We start from the raw sequence: 22,446 nt of genomic DNA on the forward strand, positions 1-22,446 counted from the left end.
TTTATAAAATACCAACAAAAATTATTCCAGATTATCATATTGTTATTATTAGTCCAGATCTATTCCAACACAAACCATGAAACAATAAATGTATTAGGAAAAAAATACATCCATTGTAAGGCTCATTGGTGTTGAGACTACTAAATGTGATTTCAGGAAGAGTTCAATGTCAAGGATTAGATAATTTAGTAATATCTAATATCTACATAGAACCTAAAATTGACTAATTTCAAGATCTTTCACAGGAAGCATTAGAAACTTCTAGCAAAAAAAACAAACAAACAATAAACTGAGAAATATATTTCAAACTCTCTAAAAGCTAACCTGTTGAGAAACAATAAGATATGTTTAATCTTTTGCTTAGAGGGCATTTTTATAGTTAAACTGTAATTTCTCTTTAGGAAAACTACCAAACTAGAAGCTTCTTGGTAGCAGAGGAAGTATAATCATCATCTCCCCTCCATATTTTTTTTTGTAAAGCAGGAGCTAATCAGAGATAAATGTTAATGGGCTTTTTTTTTAACAAATGATGCACTGTCAAGAGAAAATTTTTTCACAATTGTCAAATTGTATAGATGGTGTTCAAATGGCTCATTCATTATTAGCAGCACCACCAAGTTGAAAAACATACTTTTTCTAGTCTGTAGTTGATTGATGTACATTACTCACATCAGGCTAATGGCACTTTATTTTCCAACAGTAGCAAGTAATGAGTGACCTTCAGTGCATATTGTTTTCCTGAAAGGGTTTGTTGCTCTGCTTCCTTCATAAGCACCCCAAGGAAACAAGGCTCCTGTATTGGTGTTTTGCAGCAAACCTCATTTCTTTCATGGCTTTCTGTAAAAGAATTTGATACAGGGATAGAAGCTAACCTCAGTGAGTAAATGAAATATTGATCCATGCTACTCTGGCCTTGCCTTCACCTTGTCCCAGGGCGGTGAGTTACTGACTTTTCCGTTTTGGCTGTAATAGGAATTATTACAACAGGCCTGTGCAAGTAATTACTTGGCATGGTAAAAAAAAAAAGGAGGGTCCATCATATATTTCTGTGGAGACGTTAGTTTCCATCAGCCCAGCAGTCTGCTTTTTTGGCTCTGTCTTTCCTACTCTTGATTCAATTCTTTTAACCATCATTAATCACACTCCTTGTCAGCAGAAGTTTATCAAAAGTATTAAGTGAGCAAGGTTGCCTGGCCTCCTTAAAAAAAAAGTCAGCCAACATGGGGCAGTAAATTTCAAAATATGGAAGGTTGGTTCTGTGATATATATGAGTGTCTCTTCAGCTAGAATGAGCCGTTTGTTTTAGTGATAGATATTGTAGTTTGAGCCGTGATAGAATCCTTCTCAAGTTTATATGTCGTGGGCTATCGTTTATGAGAGACCATGTGTTTCTAAATGGTGAAGGTCATGGCTGATGGCAAAAGTAAAAGCAGTGGTGATTCATTAAAAATAGTTAATAGGGCTTGTGCCTGACAGGGATAAATAGGAACATGTGGCTTGCCAACACACCAGCACCTGAGTTGACATTGTGTTTCTTGAGCTTCCACTCACTACTTCCAGTTGCCAAGCAGCTGTGAGCTGACAGATAGACAGGAGGTAAGATCACCTCTTTCACACTAGGAGGAGATTCTGAAACAAGAAAAGATTACATAAGTCACTTCCCTCAAGTTTGTCTTGAGTAGTATTTATTTTAAAATTTTACCCATGTTTGTCGTACTCATCAATACGTTGGTAAAATGAAACTCAAAGATGATCAAAACACATAATGCAGAAAAATGAAAAACTGAAATGTTTGATTTCTTTTACACAGTGGCGTGAAACCAAATGTGATATAATGTTAAGTTTTTGATAAATCTTAGATGGTTTGTGACTTCTCTTCTGTCAGTCTATAGTCTCTGGTTGTTTGAAAGAGTTCACAACCAAAACTTTTTTGCCATTTTCATAACCCCCAAGAAGTCCCCCAATAGAACTCATTCCCCCAGAGAGAATCCATTCTGCCACTTGGAATAGCTGTATATGTTCCCTAGATTGCCTTTCTTTATTGAAAGATGCATATTCAAATAAAAATTTGTGGCATATCTGATAAAGACAAAGAAAATAATCTATATAATAATATTCAATACCAATTCAGATAGAGATCATGTTATAATACTGATTCTCAACTTGCTTTAAAACATTCTAATATTCAAATGTAAATATTTGATTAAACTCATGGACTCATTCATTCAGAAAGCTACTTAGAGAAAAAAATCTAGGCATCACTGGAAGGGAGTATAGGACCAGAGGCTTGCTTCTCATTCTCATTCAGAATCTATCTAATAATAACTATGTCCCCAGGTCCCCCGAGAATAAACCTCTCCCTGGAATGCTTCCTGGATAATATGGAGACTCCTAAGATCTAGGAAGCAAGAAAGGATTTTTGCTGATTAAGATCAATAGAGTTTGATTATTCATTTAAGAGCTGTAAATTAACAAAGGAATAATATTCGAAAGTGGCTGCAGCCCTTGGGCAATTTCCAAATGAGCAAGTATGGATTTTCTATACCTTACTTCTAATGAAGTTTTTAAAAACAAAACAGTTGTGAATTTATCTTTTCTCATATGTTCTCTCTCTCGCTCTTTCTCTCTCTCATTTTAACTTTAGAGGTCAGTGATATTTGAAAAAAAAGACTAGGATATAAGCATCATCACTTTTTACATTGGGTTCTTCTTTACCCAAATTAAAAAATTGTTTAAGATAGTAAAAGATAGATTGTTTTAGAAAAATTATTGCCAGACACTGGTGGCTTATGCCTGTAATCCTACCTACTCAGAAGGCTGGCATCTGAGGATGGCAATTCAAAGCCAGCCCAGAGAGAAAAGATACTCTTACCTCTAATGCACTACTCAAAAAAGCTGGAAGTGGTGCTGTGGCTCAAGTAGTAGAGCACTAGCCTTGAGTACAAAGAGGCTCAGAGACAGCACCCAGGCCCTGAGCTCAAGTTCCAGAACTAGCAAAAAACAAAAACAAAAACAAAAAACAAAAACCTCAAAGTATATTATTTAAGATAGAGAAAGATAGTAACCACATTGCATTGTTAGTTGAATTAATTGTTGAATTCACCCAAACCAAAGAAAAAAATCATGAAATTCTTTTCCTTTTCTTTCTTTTCTTCCTTCCCTCCCTCCCTCCCTCCCTCTCTCCCTCCCTCCCTTCCCATCTTTTTTTTCTTTCTTTCTTTCTTCTTTCTTTCTTTCTTTCCTTCCTTCCTTCCTTCCTTCATTCATTCATTCTTCCTTCTTTTTTATTTGTTAGTTATGAGGCTTGAACTCAGGGCCTGGGTGCTGTCCCTAAGCAATTTTGTTCAAGGCTAGCACTCTACCATTTTGAGCCACAGCTCCACTTCTGGCTTTCTGGCGGTTAATTGGAGATAAGAGTCTCATAGCCTTTCCTGCCTGAACTGGCTTTTAACCACAATCCTCAGATTTCAGCCTCCTGAGTAGCTAGGGTTGTAGGTGTGAGCTACCAGTGTGTGGCTATAAAATTTCATATAAAGATGTAATATAAAAGGCAGAGTAAGTAGAAAAAGAAGCAGTAGCTGATATTTGTCTGTCCCACTTGAAACTAGAACATTTATCTGTCCTGCTGTGGACTTTTTGAGTTGGTAACTCTGAGCAGCTCCCATTCTGTTTGCAGCTGAAGAGCAATACTACTGGGGACCTTAGTTTCACAGAAAGAAACATGCCTTGTTATAATCTGAAAATGCACAAGTAATCCCACTGTCCAACGAGGTTTGGGTTTTGCACAGTAAGTCCCCCAAGTTAAACTTGAGTTTCTTTATTTGTTGGTAATTTCTGTTTTCAGGGCTACCATTGTTACAATAAAACTGCCTGTACAACTACAATGCATTTGGCAAAGTATTCAACAAGAAGACAGAACAACACTATAAATTAACATGCTTTCAGGGAAAAGCACTTAGCTTTCCTTTACTTAGAAATGATAAGAGAAATGTGTTGTGTTTCCTCAAGGCCACATGGCTATGAGCACCAAGGACATTTTTGGATACCATCATCCTGAAGAAGATATTCATAATGGTTACAAATTGACTTTTTATGGAGAAACTAAGGCTGTTTCTCACCGATTGCACAGATATTATATTTAGTTAATATTTTATGAAAGGAAGTTTTCCCATTGGAGGTGACAAATTGGCCTATAATTATAGCAGTTTACAGAACTGTCTGTCTACTTCATTTTATGGAAAAAGCACAAAAATGCAGTGTGCTTTTCCCATATAACTTTTTTTTTTGCAGAGTTCCATGGCAGGTGACTCACTCTACCACATTTTTTTTCATTTCAAATATTAGTTTAATTTGATCAGGAAATTGCTTTACATGCTTTGTATGTAGTAGTGAAATACTGTTGTAGAAATTTCAATGAAGCAAGCCTGGGCCATACTGGGGAGCAGCAGTCAACCCCAGCTGCTGATATTCCTATACCTTTCCCTTCTTCTAAACTCAAAAGTCTAAGTGCATGCCACGCTGTAGTGACTGTGACCCTTTGATGTAATGTCTATTTGGTAATAATAACTAGAATGAGTTGATGGGCAGAACAACATCTGATTTTTGTCAGAAAGATCTAGCAGAAATGAAGACTAGGTTATTTTCTCCTCCTCTTATTCCTCCTTCTCCTTTTTCTTCCTACAGTACTAAGAGGTTAAAACACTTAGGGCCTCATGCATGTGAAACAAAAGTTCCCACAGTTGAGCTATGCCTCTCTCCCTCCACTTTGTTTGTGAGACAAACACTTGCTACCTTTTTCTGGAGTAGCCTTGACCTCACTATCCTCTTGCTTTTATTTCCGAAGTAGCTGAGGCTATAAACATCCCCCCTCTTTTCTCTTCTTACCTTTCTCCGTCTTCAAGAAGAAACCACAGAGCTATATTCCTAGCAATGGAACAACATGCTTTAGTTCTGTTTGTATTTCTGAGAAGATCACATAGGTGACACCAAATAAAGGTTGCCAGGAAAAAGCCTTCCACTGATTGTGTCGAAGTTTTTAGTACCCTGACATGCCCTGTTAGACACCACTGCAGCTGACTGAGGTGTGTGTCATCTACTGTGGGGATTTTTCTTACCAGGCTCTACTCATACAGGGGTCTAGCTAGGATTGCCTGGGGAAATTCACATATAAATACCAGCTTTTCACTAATGATGAATGTCCCCTGATGTATATTTTACAGACTTCTGAAAACCCCCAGTGAGATTGAATAAACATTACCCACAGAATCATCTGCTTGGTGAATATTCTTTGTTATGATCACCTTTCCTTCCTTGTCACTCTTCTAGGAATCATTTGCCAAATAAAGTACTTGTTGTCAATCATTATTAGGTCAGGCTTCTGACCTAAGATAATGACTGCTACTATTCCAACCTAAGATGTGCTGTTATCCTAGAATATTAGGATAAACTATAGATAAGAATTGATGGAAAGTCTTCTATGGTCTAATCCTGTGCAGTATACTATAAGGATTAAGTATCCTTATAGTATAAGATGTCGTATAGTATAAGAGATTTATGATATTTGTATTTACACTGTTTAGAATCCCCTGTAACTAGCTTGGAAGGGAAGACATATGTATTAAAAACAATCACTGTAATAGATAGCAGGATACAGAGATATAATAATGTCTGAAGTATGTGTTATTACACATAATAATTAGAGAAAAGGGAAAAGGAGCAAGGTTCTAGATGTGCAGAATGGACAAAATACATAAATGGTGGGGGTAGTAGAATTCTTCAGAGAAGATGGTGCCTAGGACAGGTAGGTCTCCAAACAATCATGTTTTGCAAGCACTAGGGCTCAATAAATAGCCTGTGGGTAAAAGAAATAGACATGCAAATGAATATGCAGATGAGGTAGGCTCTCTATCTACTAAACTTTCAGTTTGAACACATGTATAAAGTACAATTATCTCTGCATATTGAAGTAGTATTTTAAGTATTTGCCTTCCCACTTTTCATCTTTTTCCATATTCCACCTACTTCAATGTGTATCTATTTCGGAATAGCTATGACTAAGTAACTGCATGACCTAAAGCAGGTTATTTAATCCCTTTAGTTTTAGATTCATTACCTGTAAAATGTTCAGAGATTTACTAGAAATGTAGGGTATGGTTTATTTGGCCAGTGCCTATCTCCCTCTAGAAAAAAAGACCAAATCCTCTTTATTTTCTTCTTCCCAATCAGCTTTTATGTATACATTTCTATTATTGATCTTCTGAATATATTGAGGTGTATCTTCCTAGGATGACTTATAAAATTCTTCTAAAAACAATAGTGAAATGTATTGAAATAAGCAAGTGGATTTGGACCTAAGACTGTGTGATTTTAAAGAAATTACTTGGTCTGACAATTTCCATTTTTCAAAAATGAGGCTGTTGCTTTTGCACTGTGTGCTAATTATGTAGAGAATATCATTCCATTAATGTTAGGACAATTGTATACTTTTCCACTAACTGAACTGAAATGTAATTTGCATATAATAAATGCATTTTAGGTACATGGTCTGATGAGTTTTGAAAAATATACATACCATGTGATCCCTGAAATCAACCTATGAAACATCTCTACCACTCTGAAAGGCTGTTTTGTCTTTCTTTGTAGCCAGCTTACCCCTTCCCCCATGGCTCAGGGCAAGCCCTGATCTGCTTTCTGTCACTGTAGATTAGATGTGTCTTTTTCTAGAGTTCTATATAAATAGAATTATACAACATGTGCTCTTTTGCATCTGGCTTCTGTCCCTCAGCATGTCTTCAAGATCCATTCACGTTTTTTGTATGTATCTGTGTTTTGTTTCTTTGTAATAAATGGTAGTTCTTATTTTGCCAATCTAGCAAAATTTAAAACAAAGAATGTTCTCTCTTTCTAGAGAGAGCTTTCAGCATTATATCTTTCAGATATAACTATGGGTGAATTATAAAAATTTAAACGATAACTACCATACTTAAGTACTTTTCTAAGGAATTTACCACAAATAATAGTTAATATTGATTACATACTTTGTAGTAGACACAGGACAAAAAATAAGGAGCATATTTGTTTTGCTATAAACAAACTATCCCAAATTTAATAGCTTCATAAATATTATTGCAAAATATCTATGTATTAAGAACCTAGCACTAGCTTAGTTAAATATTCCAGTCAAATTCTCTTATAAATTTGCAGTTACGATGTTGGATTGGAGCTGCTGTCATCTGAAATTCAGAACTGGGGGATCAACTTAGGTAGCTAGCTCAATGATGGTACTCAAGAGCTGTTGGTAATTTCCAGTTCCTTTCAACATGGACCTTTCCATGGGACTGCTTGAGTGTCTTCTCAACATGAGTTTGTTTCTCCCAGAGTGAAAGAACCACAAAACTAGTCTCTGAAATGCCCTTGATAGTTGACCTCAAAAATTGTATACTATCATTTCTCTATACCCTATTGGCTACCCAGGTTAGTCTGATCCACTATTGAGAAGGGACAGTATGGATTGAGTTTGACCTTGATGAAGATACATTGAAATGCGATCATGAATACCCATGAATGTGATCGTATTTGGAAACACTCTATGCAGATACAATCTAGTTAAGATGATGATAGGAAATGGTAAGCCTTCAGTCTGATGACAAGTATACTTATAAGGAGATTTGAGGTTGGACAGGATAACATATGCTTGTAACTACATCACTCAGGGATCTGAGCACAGAAGTGTGAGTTTAAGCCTAGTCTGGGTTCCATAGACAGATCTTATCTCAAAAAGACCAGGGAACGAGGAGGAAGAAGAGAAAGAGGAAGAAGAGGAGGGCAAGCAGAAGTAAAGGAGGAGAAGAAGGAAAAGGAAGAGGAAGAGGAAGATGAATATGAGAAAGGGAAGGGAAGGGTACAAAGAAAATGGAGGAGTAGAAAGAGGAGAAGGAAAAGGAGGAGAAGAAGAGAAAGGAAAGGAAAGGATTAGAGACTGACAGCTATGCATCGATAAGCCAGAGTGACAGGATTGTGGACAACCCACTAGAATCCCATCGAACCGAAGAAGGAATTTTCCCCAGAGGCTTTGGAGAGATGGGGTCTTGCCAACACCTTTATTGACACTATTCAACCCCTTCCAGAATGGGAAGAGAATACATTTCTGTTGTTCCAGCTATCTGGTTTGTAGTAACTTGTGGCAGTCTTAGGAGACAACTAGAGGAATTATATCCAGGATGAATACCAGAGGCAGGCATCAGTGAGGACCATCTTGGAAACTAACTACCACAGGCTGAGAGAACCTACTTTCATAGAAAGATTAGAGATAAATTGGGGATGCTACCTGAATGATGAGAGAAAAACAGTGATAGGAAGAGTAGGTAGCTGAGTATCTGAAGCCATCCAAATGCTGGGAGAGCGCTTTATGTGGAGAAATGTCTTCGTGTGTATAAGGCATGGCAGGGTCAAACTCTGCTGTTCTCTAGTGAGGGAAGAGAGAGACATAAAATGGAGTGTTCACCAGAGGCTAAATCTTTCCCATGGGTTTGCACACACTAGAAGTTTAGATGATATTTAGAGGACAGCAGGAGGTGTTGAAATGAGGGGAAAGTTCTTTTTCCTGATTTTAGAAGATGACTCTGAATACTGCATTAACAAGACTGAAGAGAAACAAGAGCGAAGTCAAAAGACCATTTCTGATGACTTCAGAAATCCAAGCAAGACAGGACTTGCCTGGACTTAGGATGGGAGAATGAAGATGAAAGGAAAAAAGGACATTGCTAGAATATATATATAAAGAGAATACATTCTCTCTCTATATATATTCTCTATATATTCTACACATATGGAATAAAATAATATTCCATATATAGAGAATATATATATATATATATATGAACCCAAATTATGGGATTTATTCATTGTATGCAATGAGTGAAGTAAGGAAAAAGGATATTGTATACTGAGTTCAAAATATTTCTCAATTAATTGGAACTTCTCCTAAATTTAGATGAGTTTTTATCAATTGTGGGCTCTTCAGGCTTAGACTTATTTTCCATTCCTTACTACCTGTAGGATAAAGGCCATAGTGTTTGAGCATGGCACAAAGCCAAACTCCATCAGTCTCTTGCCTAAGAGCCCCTTATTTCTTTATCTGCATCCAGCTACTTTAAAATGTTTACCCTTCCTTCTGCCTGGAATCTCCTCTTAGCTTACCTACACAAAGGTACTGCACACACAAGGTGTTTTATTACCCTCCCAATTTGCCCAACAGCATCCTGCTTCCACTTTTTCTTTCCTTTCCTTTACAGTACTAGGGCCTAATCTCACATAAGCCACTCCCTGAGCCATTTTTGATTTTTAATTAACTTTCAGATAAGTTCACTTGTATTTTGCTTGAACCCACCTTACATCCTTCTGCCTCTACCTCTCATGTAGCTGGGATTATAGGAGTGAATCATCATGCTTATTTTTTGAAATAAGATCTTGCTAATGATTTGCCCAGGATAGCCTTGACGATGATCCTCCTGTCTATACTTCCCAGCTAACTAAAGTTACAAGTATATATTACTGCCCCTGATCTGGACTATTTGCCGCCAGCATGATCTAGGGCAGGTCCCCTCATCAGGCCTAGTCTTTGCAGCCAGTAATTCTAATTCATGCAGATACTTTACCTAAATGCCTAGTGCCTGACCCAGAGCAAGTTTCTAGCCACACTGGCTATTTTCATTACTACCATGATTATTTCCATGTCCACAACATCTCTGCTTTCAACTTTGTGACAAACAAAAGTGCCCTAAACCTTCTTTACAAGTTCCCTGCTAGTGCTCTGCTTATCAATTTTAATTACCTGATCCGACTCTACATAATTTAAGGCTGTAAACATGCCTGTTAATTTGAGGTAGGAGATGGGTAGCAATTCTTTTTCTGTATCCTATGAAGTAACCTTGCCTCCTGGGTATTTACATAAGAACGGGAATTTATTTGTCAAAAACTGCAGGAACAAATTGCCTTTAACTCTTTTCCTACAATTATGTGTTATGAATTGCTATCATTTGTACTTATCTCTTTGCTAGGTGATTTCTTTGTTTTCAGAAAGTGGAACCTTTACATCTTGACTAATGGGATCATGAACTCTGCTGAAAAATGTTATTATTTCTGCTATGAAAATTGCTCTATTTATTGGATTTTCATTTAAATACATTTTTAAAGCAAAACAAACAAAGTAAAAAAACAGGGGGTGGGACTTCCATTTATTTCCTGACAGTACAACTAGAGCACAGAGAAATTCTGAAGTCTTTCCTTCTATTTGCTTCTATTTTCTTGTCATTGGGGCAAGGTATGGTGGTGGTGAAGGGAGAGCAGTACTGGGGCTTGAACAGCAGGCCTTGCATTCTTACTTGGCTTTATTTCTCAAGGCTGGCACTCTACCACTTGAGCCTTACCGGCACTCTACCACTTGAGCCTTACCTCCACTTCTGGTTTTTTGGTCATTAATTGCGTCTCACAGATTTTACTGCTAGCTTCAAACCATGATCCTCAGAGCGCAGTCTCTTGAGTAGCTGCAGTTATATGTATGAGCTACCAGTGACTGGTTGTTCCCTTGTCTATTTTTAGTGGATTAGGATTATGGAATATTCAAGATGTTACCCTACAGCAAACTACAGCAGGGACTATAATTTTATTTGCAAAAGATTACCCTGAGTTTATTTCAAAACTTGCTTTTCTATATACGGAAATGACAGCCCAGTTGGTACTTTTCTTATTGGACCATACATACATATCACAAATTATCACATACATTGGGTAAGTGCTCATCAAAGACAAAAATAACCATGGAAGAGAGATAAGTTTTTCACTATTCCTTTGATGTAAATCTTAAACCAAATTGAAGTCAGTTATATTGGCTAAAAGCTTCCCAAATCTGCTGCAATAAAAATTGTTTGCCAACATAGGATGCAAAAAGCTCCAGAATGGAGTCAAGTACAGAAAATAAAGAGATACATGGTAGAAAAAAGAATATTCCCCTACCCCCATTCATTCACAGGACAAAGGTGATATCTTAGTTTAAACAGGGCCCATGTGATCTCAAACCAACCACTTAATATCTTGAATTTTTTTTTCTTATTTCATGAAGGAGGAGCAATACTCTTGTCCAGTTCTCCTATTTGTGTTATGGTGACAGTCCAGGTGATGAAATTTATGGAAGGATTTTTGGAAATGATAAAAGTGTAATTCACACACTCATGGAAGTTAAGTTGTGGCTACTTAAGTACCTCAATTTGTTTTCACGTTTAGAAGAGATTTTCAGTGGGACATAGAAGTTGACTCAGGGTCTTTTTCTTTTGTCCACATGAAGAGAAATAAGTAACAGTTGTTAGGGAAATAAAAGTGCTTTCATTCTTACATCACAGAAAAAAATAAGATCTCCTCCCCTTGAAGGTTATGACCTAATCTGGCTTTGCTGTGTTTCTTTTGTTCCATAGTGGACATTCTTATCTGACTATCAGACATTAGGGTCACAAGGGGAGACTGCACTGTTTTATCTTCCACCTCTTGGACAATCAGCTTAGTGCAATCAGCATCAGGCCTGCCTATCTGCCCTCTCAAATATTTTCTGTTAATCACCAGATAATTCAATCAAGACAGTGATTATGTCTTAAAAATAACTGGATGTCTACAGTTTCCTTTTTGATGTATTAATATCCACACGATAAATTTTTATCATTTTTGTATATGTCTCTCCATGACCTTTTAGAAATTGCCCGAAGCTCTAGAGACATTGTTTAAACATCATTTCCACATAAATCAGCTGAATCAAGACTGTAATAAAATACATATTATTCTCTAATTTTAAACAAAAGATTAATTTTATAAAAGCTTTTCATACATGCGCTCAGTCTGGGATCAGCCGTGGTCAGGAATGCTTCTTTAAAAAAAGTGTTGGAATGTTTGGAAATTTGAATTTATGTTCACTGCTGTCATCAGTTACATTTATGGTTAAATATCTCTGGTTAATATCCAGGACTTTCTGCCCCTGGGGGGCATGTTACATTCAGAATTTGGCTTTAGAAGGAGTATAGCCTGAGTTCTTATCACTGAGCCAAAGGAAGATCTAGCCAGAGAAACCTCACAGACCAGTACCACAACGATGTTTTGTCAGAGACATTTGCATATACTTTTAGCTCTGTGGCTACTATACTGGCAGACAGTGTGTGTGTGTGTGTGTGTGTGTGTGTGTGTGTGTGTGTGTGGTAATAGGACCCACATGTAGTGCAGGATGCATAGTCAAAATCACCATATATGATCTACCAATGAATCAGAACACACTTGCTCCTTTCAAGAATAGAACCCTGTATGTAAAAATCACTAAGTACACACTGCTGGCTGTATTCGATGTCTTATTCATTATTCTGTAGGGCAGGCGGGAGAGGTAGAAGGATACAAAGGGTTATTGTTCACATTTCCATGTGATTTGACTCAGGCATGTTTAAAGGTCTGTTCTCTGGCAAAGAAGATGAAGATTTGATCCTGCATTTTTTTCTCCCAAAGTAAATATTTTTATTTAATTTAATCTCAATGAACACTGGGCTCTATCTACCATTATCTTTTTCTCCTGGTGTCTTCTCTTCTCATTAAAATCTCTGATGCTGCTTTGTCATAGTTTCCACAGACAACTGAGTTTCATGCTCATTATGTGCTGGCTGTGAGAGTTAGGACAAAGGTCATGTAAAGAAGAAACAATCATGTGAAATAAAACTTTGGAAAAAATTTGAATATGGCAACAACCATAAATCTGTTAAAAATATAATGAGTTTGACTACTCTTCTTTTAAAGAAAAATTCAAGGCACTAAATGAATTTCTATAACTATTAAATGTTACCTTTATAAGACACTTTTAATTTACTGATATATTTTCTTTTGGAAATGTAAATGATTTTTATAACATATATTGATGCCTGATGAAGCGACAAGCTACTCATATCTCTTTCCAAACAGATTTCATTTTATGGAGAGATAGGGATGGCAATATGCAGAGGAAGATGTCAATCAAATTTAAAATTCACCAGGAAAACAAAATAAGGGCAATTTAAACAAGCAATCACTTTTCAGTGACATAGTTAAAAAAATTAAAATCTAGGTGAGTTTTATCTTTGGCAAAATCCAATATAAAAAATCTGACCACAATAATGAGAGAGATGTTAACAATAAAAATGTGGAGATATTGTCATTTATTGAACAATAAATGACATTCCTAGCTTTCCCTGCATGAGATATATGTGACAAAGCTGGTCCTTATCTTACACATGGATGCACACAGAGATAAATTCATTTTAGATGAATCTGGTAACTTTAGAGCTTTCCATTTGATTTCCCTTTTCTAGCATGTGAACACTTACATTATCTGCAGTGACAAAGACTGACATGGCTTCTTGGTAATCCTCAGAGTACTGAAAGGATGGGGTTGAGGGACGGGGAATTACTACACAACACCTTTTCTGTTTTAAAGTTGAATCTTCAGTTCTTTCCCCAGAATTTCTGGCTTAGGATCCTTGGAAATGTCCTATTTTAGACCCCATAATTTTGTGGCTTCATGATCTTTGTTCTACTGTGTTTTGTTGCTTTATTTTTGCATTAAACTACGTTACTTAGGTAGCTATCAGTGACTCACACCTGTAATTCTAGCTAGGTGTGAGGCTAAGAACAGAAGAATCATAGTTTGAGGCCACACTGGCAGAAAAGTGTGCAGGACCCATTCTCAACTCACAGCTGAATACATTCCTATGCATTGAACATCCTAAGCTATGTGGGAGGCTGGCCTGAGAGAAAAGTCTCTGGGACCCCTTTTTTCTGGAAGGAATCTGGACACTGTGATTAGATCTGTTAATTCATCAACTATGGGAAATCTAAAGTATGTGGATTGTGGCTCCGTTGAGTATCCAAATGAGAAGTGGGACCCTGTCTAAAAATGACCAGTAAAAAATAAGGCTGGAGGTATGGCTTCCCTTCTAGGCTGGTATCACACCAGCCTTCAATGTGCAAGATCCTGATAACCAAGTGTACAACACAGCAAGTGCAAAACCCCAGTACCAACAAGAAAGAGAAAAGAATAGGAAAGGGAAAAAGAATGGAAAAAGGAAAGAACCTAAGTTGCTTAAACATTGTGTCATGTGTTCTGTAAGAGCAGTAATTTTATGACTATGATGCAGAACAGCTGTAGATAACTTAACTAGAGGCAAAAATGGTCAACTTATAAGGCACTGAAGGTAATACCTTGCTAAAGTTGTATAATGCTAATCAATACTGACTACTTAGAAATTGTGTCCCCTGGTATGGGAATTGGTATTGCTATTGCATGAATGTGAGTCAATGTTAAAATTTAGGAGCAGGTAAAACTTCACTTTTGAAATTGATAAGACTTCTTTTATTTCCTTTTTATTTATTCTAATTATATTTCAATTACCTTTTAGTGGCTGTACAAAAGAATTCCATGCTAGTTTCTGATAATTAACACTTTGAGATCATTTTCAGACACAAACGCTATAAGGTGAGTGTCATTTCCCTCATTTTACTATGAGAAATTAACTATAAATAAGTTTTATGATTTTCCCAGAGTTGTAATATGGGTAAGCAGTAAAATTATGGCCAAATTTAATTCTGTCTGACTCCACAAGCTAGTTTTTTGCTGCTCTTGTTATTATGGGATGGATATTTGTCTAATAAATCACTTATCAAGTAAAAGTTTATAAACATGTTTTGATAACTATGCCATTGTTTACAATATTTTTAGGACTTGTCATTTTGTTGTACATGTGGAAGCTATAAATAATGCTTCAGCATTTCACAGTCATCTTTGAAGACCTCCTGCCCATCTATCTTGTTGACAAGAGCTTTCACTGACTATAACTTGCAAATGTTCTCAAAGGACCAAGACACTGAAAGCTGGAGAGAGAGAGAGAGAGAGAGAAAGAGAGAGTGAGAGAGAGAGAGAGAGAGAGAGAGAAAGGGAGGGAGAAAGGGAGGGAGAAAGGGAGAAAGAATGAAAGCTGGAGGCCCCTAGTACAAAATCTAAAGATTCTAAAAATGGATTGAATAATGATAATGCTAATGCTTCCCAATTAAAAGGCCAACAGACTTTGTTTTAGATGTTTAAGTTCTATATATTCACTAAAAATACTTTTGTTGAGCATACGCTCAAGGATCTTAGATTTTGGAGACAATAACTCAGAAAAGATAACACAGGAAAGTTAGAAGAATCTTATTTTGCCAGAAACTTCTCCTAAAGGAATAACTTCCTCAATAGAGAATGGAACAATATGTGTACCAAAGGACTAGATATAGATATGCCAACCTAGAACTCTCTCTGACCAATTAAATCATCATTTAAATATGACCCAGACCCTCCCTTTTTGGCAGAAAAATGGTGGTAGGTAGGGAGTAGAAGTTGAAAGCAGCAAGATTCAAGCAGAAAATGGCTGTGCAATGCACGCACCACTGAAAGCCCTGTTAGATAATGTGTAGAAAGATTTGCAAGGGAGTTCCTGAGATCATGCCAGTCACAAATCTCTCCTATGATGCATGATGAGTTCTTTAGGGACAGGAATCACAGGCTTTTATTCAGGCAAAACTCTCTCATAAGGTAAGCACACATGGGTAATAATTTCCTTTAGTAAAATGTTTGCTCTCAAGCTATCTTTGAAATAGTCCCCATGTTTGTGTTTAATTAGTGATTTACCAGCAGTTAATTCATAAATAATTTTAAAGAACCTCTATAGCATAGAACAAAGTGACGTGGGCTTTTCTGAATTTCCCTGGGGTGTCCAGGGACCTTGGACCTTGAACCTTCTACTGGAGGTACGTATTGATCAGTAAATGTTAGCCTTCTATCATTTTTCCCCAGATGTTTATCCTAAGAAATGTGGTAGGTTGTGTATTACAAATATTTTTTTTTCAGGTAAGGGGTGGGTTTATTCATCGATCTGGCTGGCACCAGGACATGTTGGCCCTCCACGTGGCTGGGAAAGGCCTGGGAAAGAGAACTGGAAAAGAGAGAGGAAAGAGCTAGAAAAGAGAGAAAAGAGCTAGAGAAGAGCTAGAAAAGAGAGTGTCTGGGAAAGAGGTGGAAAAGAGAGAGCTAGGAAAGAGAAGAGAGCTGGGAAAGAGAAGAGAAGGAGAAAAGAGCTAGAAAAGAGCAGAGAGAGAGCTAGAAAAGAGAAGGGAGCTGGGAAAGAGAGAAGAAGGAAAGAGCTGAGAAAGAGCCAGAAAAGAGCAGAGAGAGCCAAATATTTCTTATAGATTAAAAAAATCCAGACATATAAATCTTAATAAAGCTCTCAACTATAAGATAAAAATGTTTAAGGTATAAAAAGAGAAGCTCATGAAAAATTTTAATGAAATAAAAGTTGAAAGACATGCTAAAATTTTTTTTCAAGGAATCGAAAAGCAGATCATTATTTTTACGCTTCATCCAGTTTCTGAGTGCCTTAAAATTAAAATTTCAAAATACATGGAGAAAAAGAAAGACACACTAGCATAAAAATGTTTCCCTAGAAACTGGTAAGTAAAATATCGATCAATAATTCTATAGAAAATTTGAACAGCACAATCAATAACATTGATCTAATTGAAATACAATCTTAGGCTCAAGAAAGAATGTGTATAATTACAGGCAGTTTGCCTATATAAAAATTCATTGGACAACTATGTTTTTGCAACATTATTTACCATAGCTAAGATATGGAACCAACTCAGATGCCCCTCAGTAGATGAATGGGTCAAGAAAATGTGGTATATATACACAATGGAATTCTATGCCTCCATCAGAAAGAATGACATTGACCCATTGGTTAGGAAATGGAAAGACTTGGAAAAAATCATATTAAGTGAAGTAAGCCAGGCCCAAAGAAACATAGGTCCCATGATTTCCCTTATTTGCAATAACTAGTATATGTCTGAGTCAAGCAGAAACGGTCAGATAAGTTGATGTTAGGCGAAATGAACCCCAAGATAAGGACTCAAATTTTTTTCTTTCTTGCTATTGTTTCTAACATATTTATAAGATTATTTCTTTGTTGCTTTTTATGTCCCTCCCCCATGGTATAACCCCTGTTTTCACTGTATTTTATGTTGGTATACTTTGTGGAGGGGAAGGGAAAAATCAAATCGTTTAAATAGGGATACAGGTGGACCCATTACAACAATCAGATGTACAAGATGTTATGTCGAAAAATGAACTTTACAACTTTGGCGGGGCGAGGGGAGGGGGAGAATTGAAAGGGATGGGAAGGGGAAACAAAGGAGGAGGCAACAATGCTTGATAAGAAATGTTCTTATTACCTTGCTCACGTAATTGTAACCCCTCGTACAGTATTTTCACAATAAAAAAATCTTAAAATAAAATAAAAATTCATTGGTATCCTTGGAAAAATAAACTCAACAAATACTGAAAAATCATTGTTCTACACTCTGAATCTTATGATTCAATAAAATCAGAAGTCAATGCTAAAATAAAGGGAAATCCCAAATAACTTAATACCAAAAGACAAGCTTGTAAATAATTCAGAGGTGGATGCAGAAATCTTAAGAGAATTTGAGAACTACTTAGAAATGAGAGACAGTGATATATAGCTGGATTGTTATGATTCAAGGAAGGAGACATTTAAAAGTAGGTTTATAAACCTGAAGATATAAATGTTGAAATTAAAAGGTTGAAAATGAGCAAGTCAAGCAGCTACACAAGGTAAAAGAAACAAATGTGTACACCTGAGCAGATGGAAAAAAATTGAAAAATAATAACAAAGAAAACAAAAATAAAGAGGAAATCTAAATGCTAAGATCTAGGTCTCTGGTGGTGCTGGGATTTGAAACAGGGCCCTTACTTTACTTGGCAGGTGCTCTACCACTTGAGCCATACACTCAGCTAAAAGCTTATCTGTGTAGTTTCTTCAAATTCTATTGTATTAGGCAAGCTGAAAAAATTGGTTATGGGAAAAGCAAGTGGCTGGGAAGGTGGCTCAGTGGTAGAGTACTTGCCTTGCATGCGTGAGACCCTGGGTTCAATTCCCCAGCACCACATAAGCAGAAAAAGCCAGAAGTGACACTGTGGCTCAAGTGGTAGAGTGCTAGCCTTGAGCTGAAGAGCTGAGGGGCAGTGCCCAGACCCAGAATTCAGACCCCACAACCAAAAAAAAAAAAAAGAATAAAAGAAAGAAGAGGATAACTTTAGACACTGAAAATAGTAAAAGTCTAAGAATATATCATGAATACATTTATTCTAGTACTATTGAAATTTTACATAAAGCAAGTAATTTACTGGAAGAAAAATAAGAATCACCAAAATTAAATCAAGAAGAAATAGAATATTGTAATAAGTATGTACTCATTGAAGAAAGGAAGTTAATAACACAAAATTTATTCATCAAGCATAAACATTTCAGATCCAGATAGAAGCTTTTGACACTGACTTGTAAGTTATCACTTTATATGAATGAGTACAAAGCTGAGAAAAAGAAGAAAAGAGGCTTATCTATTGTTACAGGCCTTTGCAAGCTAGACAAAAAATTGCATTTAGTGAGAAGATTATAGATCAATCTCCCTAAGGACAGTGCTTAAATAATGGCTAGAACACACACACACACACACACACAATATATATATATATATATATATATGTATATATATATATAAAATACATGATAACCAGATAGGATTTATTTTAAATATACAAAAATGATTATTATTGAAACTATCAGTTTGACACATGCTTATGTTTAAGCCACAGGGAAGTTGTTCAAAATGGCTTAAACAAATAGGCATTCATTTTACTCATCAGTTGCTGTTATTGGGCCAGTGCTTCATCAATATCAGGAATGCAGGGTGTGTGTGAGAGAGAGAGAGAGACAGAAAGACAGAGAGTCAGAGTCAGAGACAGAGACAGAGACAGAGAGTCTCACTATGTAGTCAGGACAGCTCCACACTTGAAATTTTCCTGCCTTTACCTCACAAGGGCTGGGACTCACAGGAAAGCATGTGCCACCCGGCCCGGCTTGCCTTTTACGCATGCAAAGGCTCTTGCTAACTGCAGCATTGGGCCAAGTTCAAGGAGGAAGGAGGGAAAGTGAAGGGTCCCACTTTCTATGTTTCTTCTTCAACAGAATTCTACTTTCAGCCCATCAGTAGACAGGATGCCACCTATAACTGAAAGAAAAGACATCAACAAGGAAGAATATAATTATAATGAACTTCTATCATTTCTGCCCTAAACAAAATCAGGGATTTGCTATCAAGAAAAATAAGCTTTTACTCAACAGAGAGTGCCTGGTCTTATTAGCCTAACAAATACACCCAACTAAGGTCCATATTAAAGGATTGAAAAGGAACATTTAAATGATTTTTAAAATTTTATTAAAATAGTAATTAATAAAATAGCAAGATGTATTAGCAATCTAGAACTTTCAGGAAATTCCCTTAACACAATGAAAAGGATATGTCAAAACTTTCCAGCAAGTATCATCCTTAGTCTTGAAGCTTTAGAAACAGTATCTTTAAAGTGAGCATAAAGCCAAAGATACACATAATCTCTAATAAATATAAAATAAACAATAATATATGTGCTTGTATTTAACACATAAATTATTTTAGATTCGTTGTTCAGTGAAATACTATTCACCAATTAAAACAGAAGTACTAACTAGATCATTAACTATCAATACAGACATATCTCTGGCATGGATGAAGATGCTGAGTAGCCAAAAGATATGCACAGTATAATACCATCGGTATAAAATTTGAAAACTGGAATTTATGAATACTTGCACTTTGCAGTGGGAGCCCTACACCACTTATTGGAAGAAGGAGATAAGTAAGGTCCATAAGAAAGTTTTTAACTGTTGGGAAATTTTCTTTCAAGAAAGATCTAAAGCAAACATGTCATACTGCCCAAATTTGTTAAATCTGGGCACAATGTTGCTTATCTTATGTTCTTTCCTGTACATTTCAGAATGTCTTGCCTATTTCATGAGGATTAAGATTTCAAGAATGTCTTCTGTCCTTGGGGTCCCCAATCAGACAAGGGCTAGAGTGCCCAGAGTATTTTAGTGGTTTGTCTAATGCCTTGTATGAGACAGCTACAGAGGATTGACCTCACTTGCTCTGCTCTGCAGATAGCCTGAACTCTTTGCCTTTCACCTCCCATCCTCCACTAGAACCTTGCTAAAACCCAAAAATTGGAAGCCAATAGTTAGTCCTGATCCTTGATGCTTTTACAGAGCCCTGTAATAGTCTTCCTAGGTGGAAGGAAGATTCTCACCTTGAAAATGGATTCCCAGAGGAGCAACTTATAGCAAAACCTAATTGCTTCAGGCCCCAGGTGTTTTAGCATTGTACTATGCAATATACAGATTTACCTTTCTCCCTTCCTGCTCCCAGACACACTGCAATTTTCTCTAAGACTGGATCACATTTCCCAGGTGGTCGAAGTGGGAGATGTTTCATTAGCAATATATTGTGCCTGAAACCATCCTCAGCTTACTGCCTACCATGAGTCCAGATCCCCTCTCTTACTGTAGGCAAGTGTGTATTGATTTTGCTCTGTTTCTTAGTATTCCTAGAGGCTGGGGCTCCACAACTTAGATTGTTATTACTACCTTCTATCAAGGATGTGATGGAAGACATGTAATAGAAACAAAATGTGTCCTGGAATAATTTGGAGTTGACAGTTCCGGGCACATGATTTATGGGATCTAGTATAAAGTAAAAATGTAGCACTTACCGTCTACAAACCAATTGTGACCACACAGATCACACAACCATGAAGCTGACTGGCATGTGTCAACGTCTTCAGCTGCGATACCCTTTTACTTTCTTTCAAATACTGGTCAGGTTTGATCAGATGGACTTGCTCCTTCTTCATTCACAAAGTCACTTCACAGGTGGATGACTGGGAATGGAAACATTATCATCATTGCTCCCAACACTCATCACAGTCAGAAAATGGTCTAAAGCTGGAATATTCCCAAAAGACTATGTTAGTCATCACATGTTGACCATTTATGCACATCTCATTTAATCCTTATAAAACCTTTATTTAGCTATTTTTAAAATTATTCTAAGAGAAAAGTTAAAATTACACAACCAATAATTTTTGTACCACAGTGCTGCATTACCTCGATTCCTATTGTCCTATTTGTAAAATATCCAAATAGGATCAGAAGGTTAGCTCCAGACACTATAGAATAAAATTCCAGACAATATAGAAAAAAGAATATAAAGAATATAGAATAGGAAGAGCCATCAAAATTAAAAATTTAAAGAAGCTTGTGAATCTCTTGGGGAAATGGGACTTATAAATACAAACATCAACAAACAATCCTGTGCCATTTCTTCTAGCACATGGTAGAACTGCCTTGGCCTACCTGTTTATGGCCATGTGGCTTTCTTTTGCCAATGAATTGTCAATCAGAAGGAATGTGTGTTACTTGTGAGAAGAGAAGATAGTGAGGATTTGGAGATCACTTATTATTTCAGCTTAACTTAATCCATCCTGATTGAATATGAAGAATGGTTTTGTCACTTATTGCAACTGAAAATAAACTAGCTTCAAAATAGAGCAGATTGACTTATCTTTTAATTCCCAACCTAAATGTGAAAAAGCATGGTAAAACATGCACACAAGACTTACGAGGGGCCACTGTTCAAAATGCTTGATAAATTTTAACTCATTTAGCTCTTACAACAACCCCACAAAGTAGGTATTTTTATGTTCATTTTACAGAAGAGAAAGCTAAGCAGAGAGAGATCAAATAATTGGCCTGGATCACATGACTAATAAAGAGAAATGGGATTTGAACCTTTAGAGTATGATTCTAAAACACATTGACGTCAAAGTTCCATTTCCTTTGTGTAATTCGGAATTTAAATCAAGTCAGAGGGCATAGCATCTGCTTCAGAATCTGCAGCACCTAGATAGCTTATCTCACCTGACTAAGTTTTCCACTCCAGCTTGTTTACATAAAACATTTAGCTCTGTGATTCCATTGTTAGTTGACCTATCCTAAAGAGGCATCTGAATTGCCTTTTATCAGCCAGTCTATTCCTATTGTGGATTGGACTGGGGATTACAGTCAGTGTGGGAAGTTAGCTGGTGTTTCTGGAGTAGGGAAAACTTCATTCTCTACCATTGTAATTGGCAGAATGTGAGTAGGAGCCTTGATCTGTAGCCATCTCAAAACTCTGAGGAACAAGACTGACTGAAACTCACAAAGGCTGAGATTGAACCAACCCACAGGAAGCAAAGCCAAGAGCCAGATGCTATTGTCATAGTGTGAGCCCCGAATCAAGGCACACCTGAAGGCAGCTGTACCTCTGGTCCTTTGAGTCCCACAAACCAATTAATTCTTCTTTTCACTTTAGTCCATTTTGACTTGTTTTTTTCCTGTCACTTGCAGCGAAATGATTCATGACTCG

Source organism: Dipodomys ordii, unplaced genomic scaffold (assembly GCF_000151885.1).
Source record: "Dipodomys ordii isolate 6190 unplaced genomic scaffold, Dord_2.0 Scaffold46, whole genome shotgun sequence".
NCBI lineage: Eukaryota > Metazoa > Chordata > Mammalia > Rodentia > Heteromyidae > Dipodomys > Dipodomys ordii.